The following is a 20,379-nucleotide window of genomic DNA, read 5'->3' on the forward strand; positions in this document are numbered from 1 at the left end:
CATATTTACGGTGTTGTTGTTATTGGTCAGCTAGCTGGCTGGTTAAGTTAGCACTAGCCTAGCTAGCTAACATCCCCGACCATGAGGTCACTAAGCTACTCTCCTCCTGCTAAAGAAGAGGAGGTCTGCTGGACGGAGAAAGAAGCTCTAGTGAAAGAGGAGGAGGAAGAGGAGGATGTTACAATACAAAAACAAGTAGAGGGTGAAGCTGTTACCGTGAAAGAAGAAGAGAAAGACGTTACAGTGAAAGAGGAGGAGGATGTTACAGTGAAATTCAATTCATTGACAGACCACCAGATAATGAAACACACATTGACATTTCCAGTAGCTGGCTAGGCTATTCAAACTGTAACATTAACTAGCTTTCAATAAATCGAATAAATGGTCCATGGAGTTACCTCTTCATACTGTAATGACTAGATCCCGCTTCAGCCGCCATCACTCTAACATCCTCCCTCAAGCGGCCTCTGGGCTCCGATGCCCTGGCGATCTCCTCAGCCAGAACCCCCGACGTCCTCCTTGGCCATAATCGTCCCCTACCTCCACCTTCACTTACGGATTCCCTCGAAGCATCTTCAACCCCCGTTCTCACCTCCGGTAGCTAGCCACAGAAGTCAGCTAGCTAGCTGGCTAACTTTTATCAACGTTTTTTTTTTTTTTACTTCTGACACCAATGTAATGACCTGACTAGATCATAAAAGAACAACTGTCCAGACAGAGGATTGAGTTTACGAATGGACGGTTTATTAAACCAACTTTACACAGGCTACTGTTTGGCCGTAGCCCACGCCAAATAAATGCAAGATAACCCACAAGCCAATCGTGACCTTCTCTCGTGAAGCCCAGACGTAAAAGAGAGAGAACAAAAAGCTAAACCTGGTCTTAACTTCCAATGCTCCCCCTGCCCAACCCCCCTCCACGCCACTCCGCCAACCGCCAGGATGCCCGGCATCAGAACATTCCAGGCATTCCCGTGATTGGCAGAGAGCAGGTTGATTGACATGTCGGACCCCGCGAACACTGGGTACTGGTAGGTACAACACAACCATCTACTAGCCAGCTGTCTGTGCGTGTCGCTACAGTATGTTGAAATGAAGTTGTTTTCGTTGAAACAACGACCTAAAAAATACATATTTTTAACTTTAACTTTCAACCAAAACCAAAAGTAGATTGGACCTCGAGCATAGTCTTCTTTTCAATGTCTTTTCAACTATATTTTGCAAGGTGGGATACTGCCCAATGTCAAAACACAGTTTTAACGTGTCCAAATCAATAACCAATATGCAGAAATAGTTTGTGATAAATGGAAAACCTAAACATAAAATGTACTATCGACACAAACATGTTCCACAATAGTAATCATAATACTTGTATTTTTTTAAACAACCACCTTATTAACTGCACAAGCACCAAAAACACAGTTGTTTTGACAAGTGGCAATAAATCACTGATATCGATTAGGGGGGGAAATCAGGTTGTACGTGCTGTTGAAACTAACACAACAAAAAAATACACATGGAAACGGGCGATATCTTTTACTTCACTGGTTAGAGGACAACCTGCAGAAGACAGTCAGCTACATTTTGGAGTGATCCATTTAAATGTAGCGGTCCCCAAAACGAAGAGAAACGCAACACTTATTTGTCATCACTCATATTGATATCACGTTGAAATCAATTGGGCGCGAGGGGGGAGATGAGGTTGCACGTCCTGTTAAAACTAACAGCTCAAAAACCACACGGAATCTGGGAATAATGTGTACATCACTGGTCAGAGGACAATTTGTAGAAAACAGCTAGCTACATTTAGAAGTGTTGCATTTTGATTCAAGTGGGTCGCCAACGTGGTAAGTGTAACACAACTCATTTCAGAGCCTGGATTTTCCCCCTGATGAGGCTAATATCCATATCACGCTGAAATCAATAGAACAGGGGGAAAACGGTTGGGGCGGCGCACAATTGGCCCAGCGTCGTCCAGGGTAGGGGAGGGAATGGCCAGCAGGGATGTAGCTCAGTTGGTAGAGCATGGCGTTTGCAACGCCAGGGTTGTGGGTTCGATTCCCACGGGGGGCCAGTATGAAAAATAAAAAAATTATGTAAGTTGCTCTGGATAAGAGCGTCTGCTAAATGACTAAAAATGTCAAATGTAAATGGTTCTACATTGTGAAATTCATTAAAATACTCATACAACAATGTTAAAACATTGTGACATTATTTAATTGATATCATGAAACAACTCCTTCATGTATGTACTTTCTGATGTTTAATCAGAGTTCTTTTAGCAGTGTATCTCTTCCCGCATTGATCACAGCTATAAGGTTTCTCTCTAGTGTGTGTTCTCAAATGTATCATCAGGTTGCTTGATTGACTAAAACTCTTCCCGCATTGATCACAGTTATAAGGTTTCTCTCCAGTGTGCGTTCTCAAATGTACCTTCAGGCAGCTTGAGTGAGTAAAACTCTTCCCACATTGATCACAGCTATAAGGTTTCTCTCCAGTGTGCGTTCTCAAATGTACCATCAGGTTGCTTGATTCACTAAAACTCTTCCCACATTGACCACAGCTATAAGGCTTCTCTCCTGTGTGTGTTCTCTGGTGTGATTCTAAATATTGGGACGAAACAAAACTCTTCCCACAATCCGAGCAGTGGTGTGGTTTCTCTTCTGTGTGTGTTCTCAAATGTACCTTCATGTTGCTTGAGTAAGTAAAACTCTTCCCACATTGATCGCAGCTATATAGTTTCTCTCCTGTGTGTGTTCTCAAATGTCCCTTCAGGCAGCTTGAGCGAGTAAAACTCTTCCCACATTGATTACAGCTATAGGGTTTCTCTCCTGTATGGATTCTCATATGTCTTTTAAGGTCTGTAGAAGAGTTGAATATCTTCCCACAGTCAGAGCAGCAGTGAGATTTCTTCCCTTTGGGTTTCCGCTGGTGTTTCTTGAGGTGTTCTGATCTGGAGGGACTCTTCTCTGCCTCCTCAGCTTCATGATGTTGAGGCTCCCCAGAGGATCCACGATAGTCACGTCTCTCTTCTATGTGAATGACAAAGTCAGACAGATGGTTAAAAGGCCCACAACAGCAGAAATACTGTTTATTTGAGGTAAAAGGTGATGCCCAGAGCGTACCCATGAAGCTGTACAACAATTGACATCTTTAATTATTTGACAATTGTCTTAAGACAGTCAAGTGAGCAATAATAGTAATATCTTGTCTTGTTTTCACATTAGTAGTAACATCGATGATTGTAGGCTAGAAATATGAATACGCACATAACATATGAACAAAATCATCCACTGTGAAAGTTGATACTTGCAGGCCCTTCATATGTAGGCTATGAGCAGTACTTCGTTAAATTGATCAAATCAGTTATTGTTTTCCTTGATCAAACCGTGAGCAACACCTGTCAAACTAATTTCTCTCAAAACACAGGGATGTCGATTCCCACGGGACTTGGTATTACCAGAGGACCTTGGAGTTTGCCAAAAAACAGTAGGTTATTCTGGCTTGAATTGTTCCTCTCCTGCCATGTAAAAATGACTGCCATGGCAGATTCAGACGGGACTAAAATTACAGATGTGGTGTTTTGTGCTTGTGCATATAATTACATTCAGAACCGCGGACAGCGACAGTTTCCAAAGCGGGAGAAAGTACATTTGTTATAAAATAATATTAGATTTGTTAGTGTTTTATCATTTTTTTTGTCAATAATATAACCATATACAATTTATGTATCACATGTCTTAGAGCGATGGACTGTGCCATCTCCGTGGCCTCCACAAAGTCTTGTGCACCAGCTGTTCCGGACGACTGTACGATCACTCTCTCCTTAGCCAATGTGAGTAAGACCTTTAACCCCTGTAAATCTAAGCCGTTGGGGGAGGGGGGCTAAAGGGACATATGGAATTGTTTTAAGATGGTCGTACTATGGATTACTTAAATTACTTAGATTGAAGCAAATTTGCGTCAATTGACTCCAAGGGGTTAAACATGTTAATCTTCACAGACAGATTACCAGGACGCGTACTCAAGAGCATGCACTGACCAGCTGGCAAGAGTCTTCACTGACATTTTAAAACGTCTCCCTGACCGTGTCTGTAATACCTACATGTTTCAAGCAGAGGCATTAATATGGAGTTGGTCCCCCCTTTGCTGCTATAACAGCCTCCACTCTTCTAGGAAGGCTTTCCACTAGATGTTGGAACATTGCTGCGGGGACTTGCTTCCATTCAGCCACAAGAGCTTTAGTGAGGTCGGGCACTGACGTTGGGCGATTAGGCCTGGCTCGCAGTCGGCCTTCCAATTCATCCCAAAGGTGTTCGATGGGGTTGAGGTCAGTGCTCTGCGCAGGCAAGTCAAGTTCTTCCACACCGATCTCGACAAACCATTTCTGTTTGGACTTTACTTTACGCACAGGGGCATTGTCATGCTGAAACAGGAAAGGGCCTTCCCCAAACTGTTGCCACAAAGTTGGAAGCACAGAATCATCCAGAATGTCACTGTATGCTGTAGCGTTAAGATTTCCCTTCACTGGAACTAAGGGGACCGAACCATGAATAACAGCCCCAGGCCATTATTCCTCCTCCACCAAACATTACAGTTGGCACTATGCATTGGGGCAAGTAGTGTTCTCCGGGCGTCCGCTAAACCCAGATTCGTCCGTCGGAATGATCACTCCAGAGAACGCCTTTCTACTGCTCCAGAGTCCAATGGCAGCGAGCTTTACACCACTCCAGCCGACACTTGGCATTAAGCATGGTGATCTGGGGCTTGTGTGCGGCTGCTCGGCCATGGAAGCCCATTTCATGAAGCTCCCGACTAACAGTTATTCTGCTGACGTTGCTTCCAGAGGCAGTTTGGAATGCGATTCAGCACTCGGCGGGCCCGTTCTGTGAGCTTGTGTGGCCTACCACTTCGCGGTTCAGCCGTTGTTGCTCCTAGACGTTTCCACTTCACAATAACAGCACTTACAGTTGACCGGGGCAGCTCTGGCAGGGCAGAAATTTGACGAACTGACTTGTTGGAAAGGTGGCATCCTATGACGGTGCTACGTTTAAAGTCACTGAGCGCTTCAGTAAGGCCATTCTACTGCCAATGTTTGTCTATTGAAATTGCATGGCTGTGTGCTCGATTTTATACACCTGTCAGCAACGGTTGTGGCTGAAACAGCTGAATCGACTAATTTGAAGGGGTGTCCACATACTTTTGTATATATAGTGTATTTGCGACTGCTCGACTAAAAAAATATCTGTCGACAAAACAGCCTATCGACCAAACAATCGACCAGTCGACTAGGGTCAGCCCTAATAAAAATGAAAATACATTTGCAGAATATTATACAATGACTTATCAACAGCTCCAACAATTTGACCCCCACAGGAAAGCCTTACTGGCAGATATAGAAAGACCCATAAACTGTATAGCCATTGATTCTTTAAGAATATAACTTTTAAATGCCTCAAATGTTTCAACTGTCTTACCCCATCAGAAACCAAAACATGAGCTCATATAACGCCATTGTTTGTAAACAAACACTGTATAGCCTCAATCTGGTTAAAACTGTGATTTTTACCTTATGGACGGCCAGTCCTTGTATTCATAGTGTAGTGAATTCCAGGGGTAGCCCTGAGCTGGACTCAAACCTGGGTCCAGAGACTGTCAAGCCAACACCTTATAACTGTTATACCAAGATGTCTGAACTTCTTGATGAGGTCGCTAGGTTTTGGGTAAAGGTTGCTACAATAGCTTTCTCTATGAATTTGAGAGTGGTTACATTTCTCCAGCCCCCATCCCTCAGCTGTTTACCAAACCAACTCTAAGGGCAGCCATTTCGTTTCTGTTTAAATCCTAGAATGTCCTTTTAAAAAAGCCACACATCAATCAATCAACCAATCTGCAGTTCAAACAATAACAAAGCTGTCATTCCGCCACTGTTTTGGTAATAAGATGATGATGGGGCTGGAGAAATGTAACTACTCTCAAATTCATAGACAGACCTATGGATGCAAGGACTGACCATCCATGACATCAACATTATAGTTTTAACCATGTTGAGGCGATACAGTGTTGGTTTACATTTACATTGTTTCTAAACATTGGAGTAGAAAAAGCTTATTTTAGGTTCTGATGGGGTACGACAGTTGAACTAAGCTCATGAGGCATGTGTTATATTCTTCAAGAATCAATGGATATATATAAATAATTTAAAAGTCCAAATATGGATGTAGCAACTGCAGATTCCCCCTTTAACACCAAACATCAGATCAACAACTGCAGAGGTTGTGCCTCTGTTTTTAAGACAGTACTTACTAGTGTTAATCAGGGCTCGGTTTCTCAAAACCATCTTACTGCTAAGTTCATCATTAGAACCATTGGATGCCTTAAGGTGCCTTTGGGAAATCGGAACCAGATATCCAGTTTCCTCCTCTTCTCCCTCCTCCTTTTTCGATGTGACAGTCATCTCCTCCTCCTCCTCTTTCACTCCAAACACGGGAGCCTCCTCTTCTTTCACTGTAACATCCTCTTCCACTCTGAACACGTCTTCCTCTTCTTTCACTGTAACGTCTTTCTCTTCTTCTTTCACGGTAACAGCTTCACCCTCTACTTGTTTTTGTATTGTAACATCCTCCTCTTCCTCCTCCTCTTTCACTAGAGCTTCTTTCTCCGTCCAGCAGACCTCCTCTTCTTTAGCAGGAGGAGAGTAGCTTAGTGACCTCATGGTCGGGGATGTTAGCTAGCTAGGCTAGTGCTAACTTAACCAGCCAGCTAGCTGACCAATAACAACAACACCGTAAATATGAAATTAAATGGGATAACTAACTAGACGACAGAAGTGGGTTTAAAACACAGTGGCTAATATACACGAAAGCGTCTAAAGAGCTTTATTGGTTGGGCTATTTTGTCTAGCAAGCTACCGAGGTGTCTGACTAACTGTTGCTGCTGTTGAAAGAAGCGTCCCGTCCACTAGATTATACGTCACACTAGCAGCATAGCCTTAAAGTCCCACATCGCCATCTGCTGACTGGAGTGGGTAACGAAGTTGAGTAAAATGTAGATTTTATTTTTAGACAAAAAGTTATGAGTTTTTATGAGTTTTTTTTACCCACCAATGTAACAACACAGTGTGGTTAAAGACTTAAGTAAATTAGTTGTAGTCACGATCTGGTTAGCTATAAGAACAAACAGTTATGTTTTTGCGTTATTACGTATTTATTCACTTATTTCCGGATATCTTCTAAACTACCCATAGTGCACTATTTCTCAACGTCATATGGGGGATCTACTCTGTGCTACCGAGTTCATATGCTAGCTCAAACTGACTAATCTCAGCCACACCTCATGCTCTTCTCAGACTGTGTGGCCAAAGACTTTTATAACTAACCCAAGATAGACCAGAGCCTGTCGTTTCCAATGGGAGCAAATTAATCATAGTGGGCAGAACAAGCAAGGAGGTGGGCAGAGCCAAGCAGGAGCAAGAGAGGTCCTATTGGCTCGTTCTAGGATCTATTTGCATATTTCCTTTAGGGGACGCCTACTTTGTGAAGATTGCCCATGTGCAATAACTCAATTCGCCCTTGCACTCCTTCTAAACAACGCAATTTTTTACAACTTTGGCAAAGGGTAAAGTCTACAAAACGTAGTCCACTCTGTTTGTTACAGATTCTCGTGATGGAAATAGAAAACTGTATTGAGATCAAATGTTTCATAGATAAAATTTTTTTTTTGCAGAATATCGACCAAAATCCATCTCGCTCCATCTTCTCCCACTGCTGGCCACTGGGCTTCCTCTCAACACCATATTTGGTATTGAGTTGAAACGCCAAAAAAACAAAACAGTATTGTCCCATCGCTGAAACTCCCATATGGACTCGGGAGAGGCGAAGGTCGAGAGCCATGCATCCTCTGAAACACGACCCCCGCCAAGCCGCACTGCTTCTTGACACACTGCTCGCTTAACCCGGAAGCCAGCCGCACCAATGTTTCAGAGGAAACGCCATACAACTGGCGACCATGTCAGCATGCATGCGCCCGGCCCGCCACAGGAGTCGCTAGAGCGCGATGGGACAAGGACATCCCGGCCGGCCTAATCCGGACGACGCTGGGCCAATTGTGCGCCGCGTCATGGGTCTCCCGGTCACAACGCTGCACTGGAAATTAATAACTTTTCCATCAACTTCCGGGTCAGTAGCTTCAGCCCAACATCACTCACACACACACACACACACACACACACACACACACACACACACACACACACACACACACACACACACACACACACACACACACCAACTGGCACTCACAAGTGCCTGAATGATTTATTGCCCCAATTGCTTCATATACACATAAAACCTGCACCACAGACATAGAAAACACAGGAGACCCTTCCCAGTTCCCACCTGGGTCTCACACATTATGGAAAATATACAATACTTACAAATATCTGAGGTGAGCTTCATACCAAAAGAGGCAATCTGCAGTTGCTACATCCATGTGTGGACTTATAAATGAATGATATATACCCATTTCATTCTTGACGAATATAATTTATAAATGCCTCATGAGCTTAGTTCAACTGTCGTACCCCGTCAGCACCCAAAATACAAGCTTGTTTTATACCAATGTTTGTAAACAAAGTAAATGTAAACAAACACTGTAAAACCTTAAAACGTGGTTAAAACCAATCATTGTGATATCATGGATGGTCAATCCTTGCATCTGTCTATGAATTTGAGTGGTTACATTTCTCCAGGGTTGTCCCTGAGCTTTTCACCGAAACAGTGGCGGGGAACTTGTTTTTGCTGCTGATTGCCCCTTTTAAAGGTACCATTCCATTGGTTCCAAAAGGAGAGAATAATATATTTATAAGTATTGGACATAAACAATAATAAATAAACTCAACTGCGTTACCCACTCCAGCCAGCAGATGGCGATGTACGTCTGGCGATGCTGTCAGAGTGTGACGTATAATCTAGTGGACGGAACGCTTCTTCAACAACAGCTAGTTAGCCAACTCGGTAGCTTGTTAGCTTCAAGCTCTTAGACGCTTTCGTGTATATTATCCAGTGTGTTTTAAAAGCACTCCTGTCACCTTATGTCGTATAGCTAGCTAGTTACCCCTTGAATGTAATATTTATGTTGCTATAGCTAGCTAATGCTAACATCTCCGACCATGAGCTCACTAAGCTACTATCCTCCTGCTAAACAAGAGGAGGTCTGCTGGACGGAGAAAGAGGGTCTTTGGCCGAACATTGTCGTGAAAGAGGAGGAGGAAGAGGAGGATGTCACAGTAAAACAAGAAGTAGAGGGTGAGGCTGTTACCGTGAAAGAAGAAGAGAAAGACGTTACAGTGAAAGAAGAGGAAGAAGCGTTAAGAGTGAAAAGAGAAGAGAATATTACCGTGAAAGAAGAGGATGCCGTTTTTGGAGCGAAGAGGGAGGGAGAGATAACTGTCACATTGAAGGAGGAGGAGGAAGAGACTGAAGGTCTAATTAACACCAGTAAGTGCTGTCTTAAAAATAGTATCACTAACTGTTGTTGAACTGAGACGTGGTTTTAAAACGGCATTCAACTGAAGTGATACATGTGATTATGTTCTTTTTTAATGTAGAAATTGTAAAAACTATATTAAGTAGCCTAATAATGGACTGAAGGAGCCGTTTGAACCAGAATCTGGGCTTACAGGAGACGTTCAATATGGAGATCCTCCTTTTCAAGCTTAATAATGTCAAAATACGTTCTGGACTAAGCAAAGAATGGAGTTTCGCTGAGCAACTGTGATCAGTACTGCTGTCCACCACCAAGGTTACAAACCTGCCACCACCAAGTTTCGCCGTAGGAATGGTGCCAGGTTTCCTCCAGACATGACGCTTGGCATTCAGGCCAAAGAGTTCAATCTTGTTTCTCATGGTCTGAGAGTCCTTAAGGTGCCTTTTGGCAAACTCCAAGCGGGCTGTCATGTGCCTTTTACTGAGGAGTGGCTTCTGTCTGGCCACTCTACTGCAAAGGCCTGCTTGGTGGAATGCTGCAGAGATGGTTGTCCTTCTGGAAGGATCTCCCATCTCCACAGAGGAGCTCAGTCAGAGTGACCATCAGGCCCTTCTTCCCCGATTGCTCAGTTGCATTTTAAAATAAGGCTGTAACAAAATGTGGAAAAAGTCAAGGGGTCTGAATACTTTCCGAATGCACTGTATTATTATCAGCCTATAACATGACATGATCTATTATTATAGAGCTCTGATCAGCCTATAAACATGATCTATTATTATAGAGCTCTGATCAGCCTATAAACATGGCATTATCTATTATTATAGAGCTCTCATCAGCCTATAACATGACATTATCTATTATTATAGAGCTCTGATCAGCCTATAAACATGACATTATCTATTATTATAGAGCTCTGCTCAGCCTATAAACATGACATTATGTATTATTATAGAGCTCTGATCAGCCTATAAACATGACATTATCTATTATTATAGAGCTCTGATCAGCCTATAAACATGACATTATCTATTATTATAGAGCTCTGCTCAGCCTATAAACATGACATTATCTATTATTATAGAGCTCTGATCAGCCTATAAACATGACATTATCTATTATTATAGAGCTCTGCTCAGCCTATAAACATTACATTATCTATTATTATAGAGCTCTGATCAGCCTATAAACATGATCTATTATTATAGAGCTCTGATCAGCCTATAAACATGACATTATCTATTATTATAGAGCTCTGATCAGCCTATAAACATGACATTATCTATTATTATAGAGCTCTGATCAGCCTATAAACATGACATTATCTATTATTATAGAGCTCTGATCAGCCTATAAACATGACATTATCTATTATTATAGAGCTCTGATCAGCCTGTAAACATGACATTATCTATTATTATAGAGCTCTGCTCAGCCTATAAACATGACATTCCATGAGAGCAAGATTAGATTTGAAGCTCTACATCTCAAGTTTATTTTGTATTATGTTGTGAAGACTGACCTCAGGCTATTGTGGGATATAGTCTGGATTAAACCTCATAGGAAGACGGTTTTATCATGTGGAGGTTTCATTCAGGTCGCTGTTTAGCTAAATTATATGTCTGTCTTTGGCAGGAGAGAGACCAGACTCTCACTCTGACAGCGGGAAGAGTCCTTCAGGGGAACCAGACCCAGAGACGCCCAAACCAGAGAGACGACATCAGTGCTCCCACTGTGAAAAGAGTTTTACTCATTTAGGGAGTCTGAAAATGCACGAGAGAATACATACAGGAGAAAGGCCTTACCACTGCTCCCACTGTGGAAAGAGTTTTACTCAGTTAGGTGCCCTGGTTGGGCATGAGAGAACACACACAGGAGAGAAGCCTTATCACTGTTCCCACTGTGGAAAGAGTTTTACTCATTTAGGGAGTGTGAAAATGCACGAGAGAATACATACAGGAGAAAAGCCTTACAACTGCTCCCACTGTGGAAAGAGTTTTACTCAGTTAGGGGCCCTGGTTGGGCATGAGAGAACACACACAGGAGAGAAGCCTTATCACTGTTCCCACTGTGGAAAGAGTTTTATGTGGTATGGGAGCCTGAATGAGCATGAGAGGACACACACAGGAGAAAGACCCTACCAATGTTCCCAGTGTGAAAAGAGTTTTACCCATCAAGGGAGCCTGAAAGTGCATGAGAGAACACACACAGGAGAAAAGCCCTACCAATGTTCCCAGTGTGAAAAGAGTTTTACCCGATCATGGGGCCTGAAAAAGCATGAGAGAACACACACAGGAGAAAAGCCCTACCAACATACTAAAACACAGGAGGAGAAGACATACCACTGCTCTCATTGTGGAAAGACATTTTCCCAGTCAGAGGACCTGAAATCACATGAGAGAATAGAGAGGCTGTGTTCTGACTTGTGTTTTTGATAAAAAATGCTAGCTAGTTTCGTCAACAACACCAACAGCGAGTCAGCCACTTTGGTAGCTTGCTAGACAACATAGCCAAAACATTATAGCTCTTGAGATTATTTCGGTGTCACTGTGTTTAAGAAAATATATGTTGTATAGATAGTTCCCCCATTTATTTCATATGTAAGTTACTAATCAGCTGGCTGAATAGCTAGAATAGCCTACCACTAGACTAGTAGCTCATCTTAACTAGCTAACATCCTCCTATCTGGCTAAGGAACACTAGGCTAATGCTAACAAGCTAGCTAACATCCTCCTATCTGGCTAAGGAACACTAGGCTAATGCTAACAAGCTAGCTAACATCCTCCTATCTGGCTAAGTAACACTAGGCTAATGCTAACAAGCTAGCTAACATCCTCCTATCTGGCTAAGGAACACTAGGCTAATGCTAACAAGCTAGCTAACATCCTCCTGTCTGGCTAAGGAACACTAGGCTAATGCTAACAAGCTAGCTAACATCCTCCTATCTGGCTAAGGAACACTAGGCTAATGCTAACAAGCTAGCTAACATCCTCCTATCTGGCTAAGTAACACTAGGCTAATGCTAACAAGCTAGCTAACATCCTCCTATCTGGCTAAGTAACACTAGGCTAATGCTAACAAGCTAGCTAACATCCTCCTATCTGGCTAAGTAACACTAGGCTAATGCTAACAAGCTAGCTAACATCCTCCTATCTGGCTAAGGAACACTAGGCTAATGCTAACAAGCTAGCTAACATCCTCCTATCTGGCTAAGGAACACTAGGCTAATGCTAACAAGCTAGCTAACATCCTCCTATCTGGCTAAGTAACACTAGGCTAATGCTAACTAGCTAGCTAACATCCTCCCATCTGGCTAAGTACCACTAGGCTAATGCTAACAAGCTAGCTAACATCCTCCTATCTGGCTAAGTAACACTAGGCTAATGCTAACAAGCTAGCTAACATCCTCCTATCTGGCTAAGTAACACTAGGCTAATGCTAACAAGCTAGCTAACATCCTCCTATCTGGCTAAGTAACACTGGGCTAATGCTAACAAGCTAGCTAACATCCTCCTATCTGGCTAAGTAACACTAGGCTAATGCTAACATCCTCCTATCTGGCTAAGTAACACTAGGCTAATGCTAACAAGCTAGCTAACATCCTCCTATCTGGCTAAGTAACACTGGGCTAATGCTAACAAGCTAGCTAACATCCTCCTATCTGGCTAAGTAACACTAGGCTAATGCTAACAAGCTAGCTAACATCCTCCTATCTGGCTAAGTAACACTAGGCTAATGCTAACAAGCTAGCTAACATCCTCCTATCTGGCTAAGTAACACTGGGCTAATGCTAACAAGCTAGCTAACATCCTCCTATCTGGCTAAGTAACACTAGGCTAATGCTAACATCCTCCTATCTGGCTAAGTAACACTAGGCTAATGCTAACAAGCTAGCTAACATCCTCCTATCTGGCTAAGTAATACTAGGCTAATGCTAACAAGCTAGCTAACATCCTCCTATCTAGCTAAGTAACACTAGGCTAATGCTAACTAGCTAGCTAACATCCTCCTATCTGGCTAATTAACACTAGGCTAATGCTAACGAGCATCCCCGACCATGAGCTCACTAAGCTACTCTCCTCCTGCTAAAGAAGAGGAGGTCTGCTGGACGGAGAAAGAGGGTCTGTGGCTGAACGTTGTTGTGAAAGAGGAGAAGGAAGAGGAGGAGGTTACAGTGAAGGAAGAGGAGGAAGTTACAGTGAAGGAAGAGGAGGAAGTTACAGTGAAAGAAGAGGAGGAAGTTACAGTGAAGGAAGAGGAGGAAGTTACAGTGAAGGAAGAGGAGGAAGTTACAGTGAAGGAAGAGGAGGATACCGTTCTTGGAGTGAAGGAGGAGAGAGAGAACTGTCATATTGGAAGAGGAGAAGGAAACAGTACTTACTGTTTTTCAGATCTCGTATCTTAAAAACAGGTCACACAAGACAATGCCACAGATGTCTCAAGTTTTGAGGGAGTGTGCAATTGGCATGCTGACTGCAGGAATGTCCACCAGAGCTGTTGCCAGAGAATGTAATGTCAATTTCTCTACCATAAGCCGATCCCACAGACCACGTGTAACCACACCAGCCCAGGACATCCACATCCGGCTTGTTCACTTAAGGGATCGTCTGAGATCAGCCGCCCGAACAGCTGATGAAACTGAGGAGTATTTCTGTCTGTAATAAAGTCCTTTTGTGTGGAAAAAACTCATTCTGATTGGCTGGACCTGGCTCCCCAGTGGGTGGACCTATGCCCTCCCAGGCCCACCCATAGCTGCACCCCTCCCCAGTGGGTGGACCTATGCCCTCCCAGGCCCACCCATAGCTGCACCCCTCCCCAGTCATGTGAAATCCATAGATTAGGGCCTAATGAATTTATTTCAATTGACTGATTTCCTTATATTAACTGTAACTCAGTAAAATCTTTGAAATTGTTGCATGTTGCATTTACAGTGGGGAAAAAAAGTATTTAGTCAGCCACCAATTGTGCAAGTTCTCCCACTTAAAAAGATGAGAGAGGCCTGTAATTTTCATCATAGGTACACGTCAACTATGACAGACAATTTGAGAAAAAAAAATCCAGAAAATCCCATTGTAGGGTTTTTAATGAATTTATTTGCAAATTATGGTGGAAAATAAGTATTTGGTCACCTACAAACAAGCAAGATTTCTGGCTCTCACAGACCTGTAACTTCTTCTTTAAGAGTCTCCTCTGTCCTCCACTCGTTACCTGTATTAATGGCACCTGTTTTAACTTGTTATCAGTATAAAAGACACCTGTCCACAACCTCAAACAGTCACACTCCAAACTTCACAATGGCCAAGACCAAAGAGCTGTCAAAGGACACCAAAAACAAAATTGTAGACCTGCACCAGGCTGGGAAGACTGAATCTGCAATAGGTAAGCAGCTTGGTTTGAAGAAATCAATTGTGGGAGCAATTATTAGGAAATGGAAGACATACAAGACCACTGATAATCTCCCTCGATCTGGGGCTCCACGCAAGATCTCACCCCGTGGGGTCAAAATGATCACAAGAACGGTGAGCAAAAATCCCAGAACCACACGGGGGGACCTAGTGAATGACCTGCATAGAGCTGGGACCAAAGTAACAAAGCCAACCATCAGTAACACACTACGCCGCCAGGGACTCAAATCCTGCAGTGCGAGACGTGTCCCCCTGCTTAAGCCAGTACATGTCCAGGCCCGTCTGAAGTGCATTTGGATGATCCAGAAGAGGATTGGGAGAATGTCATATGGTCAGATGAAACCAAAATATAACTTTTTGGTAAAAACTCAACTCGTCATGTTTGGAGGACAAAGAATGCTGAGTTGCATCCAAAGAACACCATACCTACTGTGAAGCATAGGGTTGGAAACATCATGCTTTGGGGCTGTTTTTCTGCAAAGGGACCAGGACGACTGATCCGTGTAAAGGAAAGAATGAATGGGGCCATGTATCGTGAGATTTTGAGTGAAACCCTCCTTCCATCAGCAAGGGCATTGAAGATGAAACGTGGCTGGGTCTTTCAGCATGACAATGATCCCAAACACACCGCCCGGGCAACGAAGGAGTGGCTTCGTAGGAAGCATTTCAAGGTCCTGGAGTGGCCTAGCCAGTCTCCAGATCTCAACCCCATAGAAAATCTTTGGAGGGAGTTGAAAGTCTGTGTTGCCCAGCGACAGCCCCAAAACATCACTGCTCTAGAGGAGATCTGCATGGAGGAATGGGCCAAAATACCAGCAACAGTGTGTGAAAACCTTGTGAAGACTTACAGAAAACGTTTGACCTGTGTCATTGCCAACAAAGGGTATATAACAAAGTATTGAGAAACTTTTGTTATTGACCAAATACTTATTTTCCACCATCATATGCCAATAAATTCATTAAAAATCCTACAATGTGATTTTCTGGATTTTTTTTTCTCATTTTGTCTGTCATAGTTGACGTGTACCTATGATGAAAATTACAGGCCTCTCTCATCTTTTTAAGTGGGAGAACTTGCACAATTTGTGGCTGACTAAATACTTTTTTCCCCCACTGTATATTTTTGTTCAGTATACTTTTTATGAGAAAATGTGCGAGAATTGAAGGTGCCAACAAATGTTATAGTCATCATAAGAATATTTTGCTGTCATATACAAACAAATCTGCTCCTCCTCGATTAACTTAATTATTTTCAGCTTCTGCCCACCACCTAATAACACAACCACACCACAGATAGAACAATGAGCCAGATATTTCACCTGGTGTATAAATGTTAAGCATCCGGTTGACGTTTCCACTCACTACCAAATATGGTGATGAGAGGAAGCCCAGTGGCGGGAGAAGATGGAGATCGAGTGAGACATTCTGCACATTTTCTCCTCGATTAAACATTTAATCTCAATACAGTTTTATGTTTCCAAAACTTGAATCTATAATAAACACAGTGGTCTAGGTTTTGTAGACTTTACCCTTTGCCACTGTAAAAAATAAATTAAAAAAATGGCGAATCTGGATCTGGATTATTGACCTCTGCCTGCCCTAACACTGCCTGCCGTTCTGTACTTTTTGGACTCTGATCTGGATTACTGATCTCTGCCTGCCCTTGACCTGTTGTTTACCTGCCCCCTGATTTTGTAATAACCTTTTGTTACTTCGACAATGTCAACATCTGGGTCTTCTCCTGAAACGTGATACAGTGAATGGGAGTATATTTAGGTGGTTTAAATCATTAACTTTCCTGCTAACCTTCTAAAAGTTGACGGTGCCAAAATCTTGCCAATGCATTCATTATTCTACTAACTATGGCTGAGTGTGAGACATGTTTTCCATAATGTACAGTACCAGTCTAAAGTTTGGACACCTATTCATTCAAGGGTTTTCCTTTATTTTTACTATTTTATTTACATTGTAGAATAATAGTGAAGATGTCAAAACTATGAAATAACACATATGGAATCATGTAGTAACCAAAAAAGTGTTAAACGAAGTCGGGGGAGAAGGGCCTTGGTCAGGGAGGACACCAAGAAAACAATGGTCACTCTGACAGAGTTCCAGAGTTCCTCTGTGGAGATGGGAGAACCTTCCAGAAGGACAACCATCTCTGCAGTACTCCACCAATCAGGCCTTTATGGTAGAGTGGCCAGACGGAAGCCAATCCTCAGTAAAATGCACATGACAGCCCACTTGGAGTTTGCCAAATGGCACCTAAAGGACTCTCAGACCATGAGAAACAAGATTATCTGGTCTGATGAAACCAAGATTGAACTCTTTGGCCTGAATGCGAAATGTCACGTCTGGGGGGAAACCAGGCACCATCCCTACAGTGATGCATGGTGGTGGCAGCATCATGCTGTGGGGATATTTTTCAGCGACAGGGACTGGGAGACTAGTCAGGATCGAAGGAAAGATGAACGGAGCAAAGTACAGAGAGGTCCTTGATGAAAACCTGCTCCAGAGCACTCAGGACCTCAGACTGGGGGGCGAAGGTTCACCTTCCAACCGGACAACGACCCTAAGCACACAGCCAAGACAACGCAGGAGCGGCTTCGGGACAAGTCTCTGAATGTCCTTGAGTGGCTCAGCCAGAGTCCGGACTTGAATCCGATCAAACATCTCTGGAGAGACCTGAAAATAGCTGTGCAGCGACGCTCCCCATCCAACCTAACAGAGCTTGAGAGGATCTGCATAGAAGAATGGGAGAAACTCCCCAAATGCAGGTGTTCCAAGCTTGTAGCGTCATGCCCAAGAAGACTCAAGGCTGTAATCGCTGCCAAAGGTGCTTCAACAAAGTACTGAGTAAAGGGTCTGAATGCTTATGTACATTTCATATTTCACTTTGTATTTTTTATACATTTGCCCAAAATTCTAAAAACCAGTTTTTGCTTTGTCGTTATGGGGTATTGTGTGTGTGTGTGTGTGTGTATATTGATGAGGGATAAAAACCATTGAATCCATTTTAGAACAAGGCTGTAATGTAACAATGTGGAAAAGTGAAGGGGTCTGAATACTTTCCGACTGCACTGTATATGAAGTGCCATGGAGTGCACAATATTACAATGTTGCAGTCCAGAAAAGAGAGCTTTACCATCTCTGCCAAAAGCCTGGGCCTCTGGTGGAGATTGTAGAACTGTCATCAACATGCTTCAGTATTCTCCCTTCTCTCTAGGAGCATTTGTGTGCCAAGAACCCCATAGGCTCCTCTGGACCGTACCTCTCCCAGAACCCCATAGGCTCCTCTGGACCATACCTCTCCCAGAACCCATAGGCTCCTCTGGACCGTACCTCTCCCAGAACCCATAGGCTCCTCTGGACCGTACCTCTCCCAGAACCCATAGGCTCCTCTGGACCATACCTCTCCCAGAACCCATAGGCTCCTCTGGACCGTACCTCTCCCAGAACCCCATAGGCTCCTCTGGACCGTACCTCTCCCAGAACCCATAGGCTCCTCTGGACCGTACCTCTCCCAGAACCCATAGGCTCCTCTGGACCGTACCTCTCCCAGAACCCATAGGCTCCTCTGGACCGTACCTCTCCCAGAACACATAGGCTCCTCTGGACCGTACCTCTCCCAGAACCCATAGGCTCCTCTGGGCCGTACCTCTCCCAGATCCCATAGGCTCCTCTGGACCATACCTCTCCCAGATCCCATAGGCTCCTCTGGACCGTACCTCTCCCAGAACCCATAGGCTCCTCTGGGCCGTACCTCTCCCAGATCCCATAGGCTCCTCTGGACCATACCTCTCCCAGAACCCATAGGCTCCTCTGGACCGTACCTCTCCCAGAACCCATAGGCTCCTCTGGGCCGTACCTCTCCCAGATCCCATAGGCTCCTCTGGACCATACCTCTCCCAGATCCCATAGGCTCCTCTGGACCATACCTCTCCCAGAACCCCATAGGCTCCTCTGGACCGTAAACCCTCCCAGTCCACCAGGTACTGGAGCCGACTCCCACGAATCGAAAAGATCCCACCCTGCTCACCAATGTAGCTGACCAATGTAGAGAGAGAGACAAGTGCCTTAGCAGAATGCAATCTAAAATGTGTGTGTGGTCCAGAGATGAGAACTTTTCCAATCTATGGCAACAGCCTGGGCTCCTGACAGGGACAATAGACATTTTCCCCACTGGATGTTACAATAGTAAAATCATCTGTTACTCGTTAAACTGATTCTACATTGAATTTAGTCTTTGAGATGCTCAGACAAGCACGTGTATCTGTAGTGGGTGTTCTTCAACTCTAAAATGCACTACACTGTGTAAGACAAAACCCACAACGAGAAGACAACAGGCGAATGCATACAGTGCATTCACAATGTGTTCAGACCCCTTGACCTTTTCCACATTTTGTTACGTTACAGCCTTATTCTAAAGTGGATTACTTTTATGTTTTTCCTCATCAATCTACACCCAAATACCCATAATGCCAAAAGCGAAAACAGGTTTTTAGAAATGTTTGCAAATGTATTAAAAAATAAAAAAAACGAAATACAGTACCAGTGAAAAGTTTGGACACAACTACTCATTCAAGTGTTTTTCTTTATTTTTATTACGTTGTAGAATAATAGTGAAGACATCAAAACTATGAAATAAGCACAAAAAGTCAAGGGGTCTGAATACTTTCCAAAATGCACTGTATGTGGTCCCAATGTCTAAATAGTGACAGCAGGGCTAGTTCAAACTGCAGTAGGATGGTTCTCCTCACAGTGAGTGAATCAGACCATGCTTGGTGAATCTCTGGGAGCAGGACACAGAAGACCTGAATAGATCATGTGAGCGAGAAGAATTCATAAAATAAATCATCACAGCAAAGGATTGTAATTTGTGAGCTAGAAAATGTACGTCCTGCCAGTCTGAGGCAGGTTCTGCAATCATCTTACTTCTACTATTGACAGGGATAATGTGGCATTTTGTTATTTGTCAGTATAAATGAAATTAGTGGTTCCTGCCTTGATGCCTGTATTAGCTTCAGATTACTTGTCCTATAGATGTTTGTAGTCTTAAATTATTACTTGGAATAAACTGAGAGCTTGTCCTGTAATGACATGCGACTGTAGCTAGTGATACATATATCTGCTTCTGCTAGCTAGCAACAGATCTACTTGTTGTAACTAGCTAGGTAATATCGCTTACCCATAAGTAGAATTCTCGCAAAAGTTGTCACTTCCCGTTTTTTTTTTACTTCTGGGGGCAACAATTGTGATTTCCGTTGTGTGAAGGAAGCGAAGTCTTCCCCCCCTCGCAAAAAGGAAACTCTCGGCCGAATCCCTCCCTTCCACTAATTTCACCTGTTTATGATCTGTGTGGACAGACGCACACCGCAGCTATTTCAAATCTTAGCAGTCCATTCCATCCTGTTGTTTAAGCCACTGCAACAGTTGTGCTTAAAATGTTGACTGGCAATGGGGATGTTTTAGCATGCTTAGCAACTGGCTAT

General features: G+C 43.4%; 1 protein-coding gene and 1 pseudogene across 2 annotated transcripts in view; one reads left to right on the forward strand and one right to left on the reverse strand.

Moving 5' to 3' along the window:
* The window catches only part of LOC311118057 (uncharacterized protein), a gene marked incomplete at its 3' end in the record, with an annotated part of 561,761 nt that overhangs the window by 371,083 nt on the left and 170,299 nt on the right, over positions 1–20,379 (reverse strand). The gene's annotated exons all lie outside the window — the stretch shown is intronic.
* On the forward strand, positions 9,013–11,917 carry LOC311118064 (annotated as a pseudogene). The gene is made up of 3 exons: positions 9,013–9,496; positions 11,118–11,216; positions 11,358–11,917. The product of its transcript is annotated as an uncharacterized misc_RNA (transcript).

This window comes from Coregonus lavaretus, assembly GCF_964263955.1.
Source record: "Coregonus lavaretus genome assembly, contig: HAP1_SCAFFOLD_93, whole genome shotgun sequence".
Taxonomy (NCBI): domain Eukaryota; kingdom Metazoa; phylum Chordata; class Actinopteri; order Salmoniformes; family Salmonidae; genus Coregonus; species Coregonus lavaretus.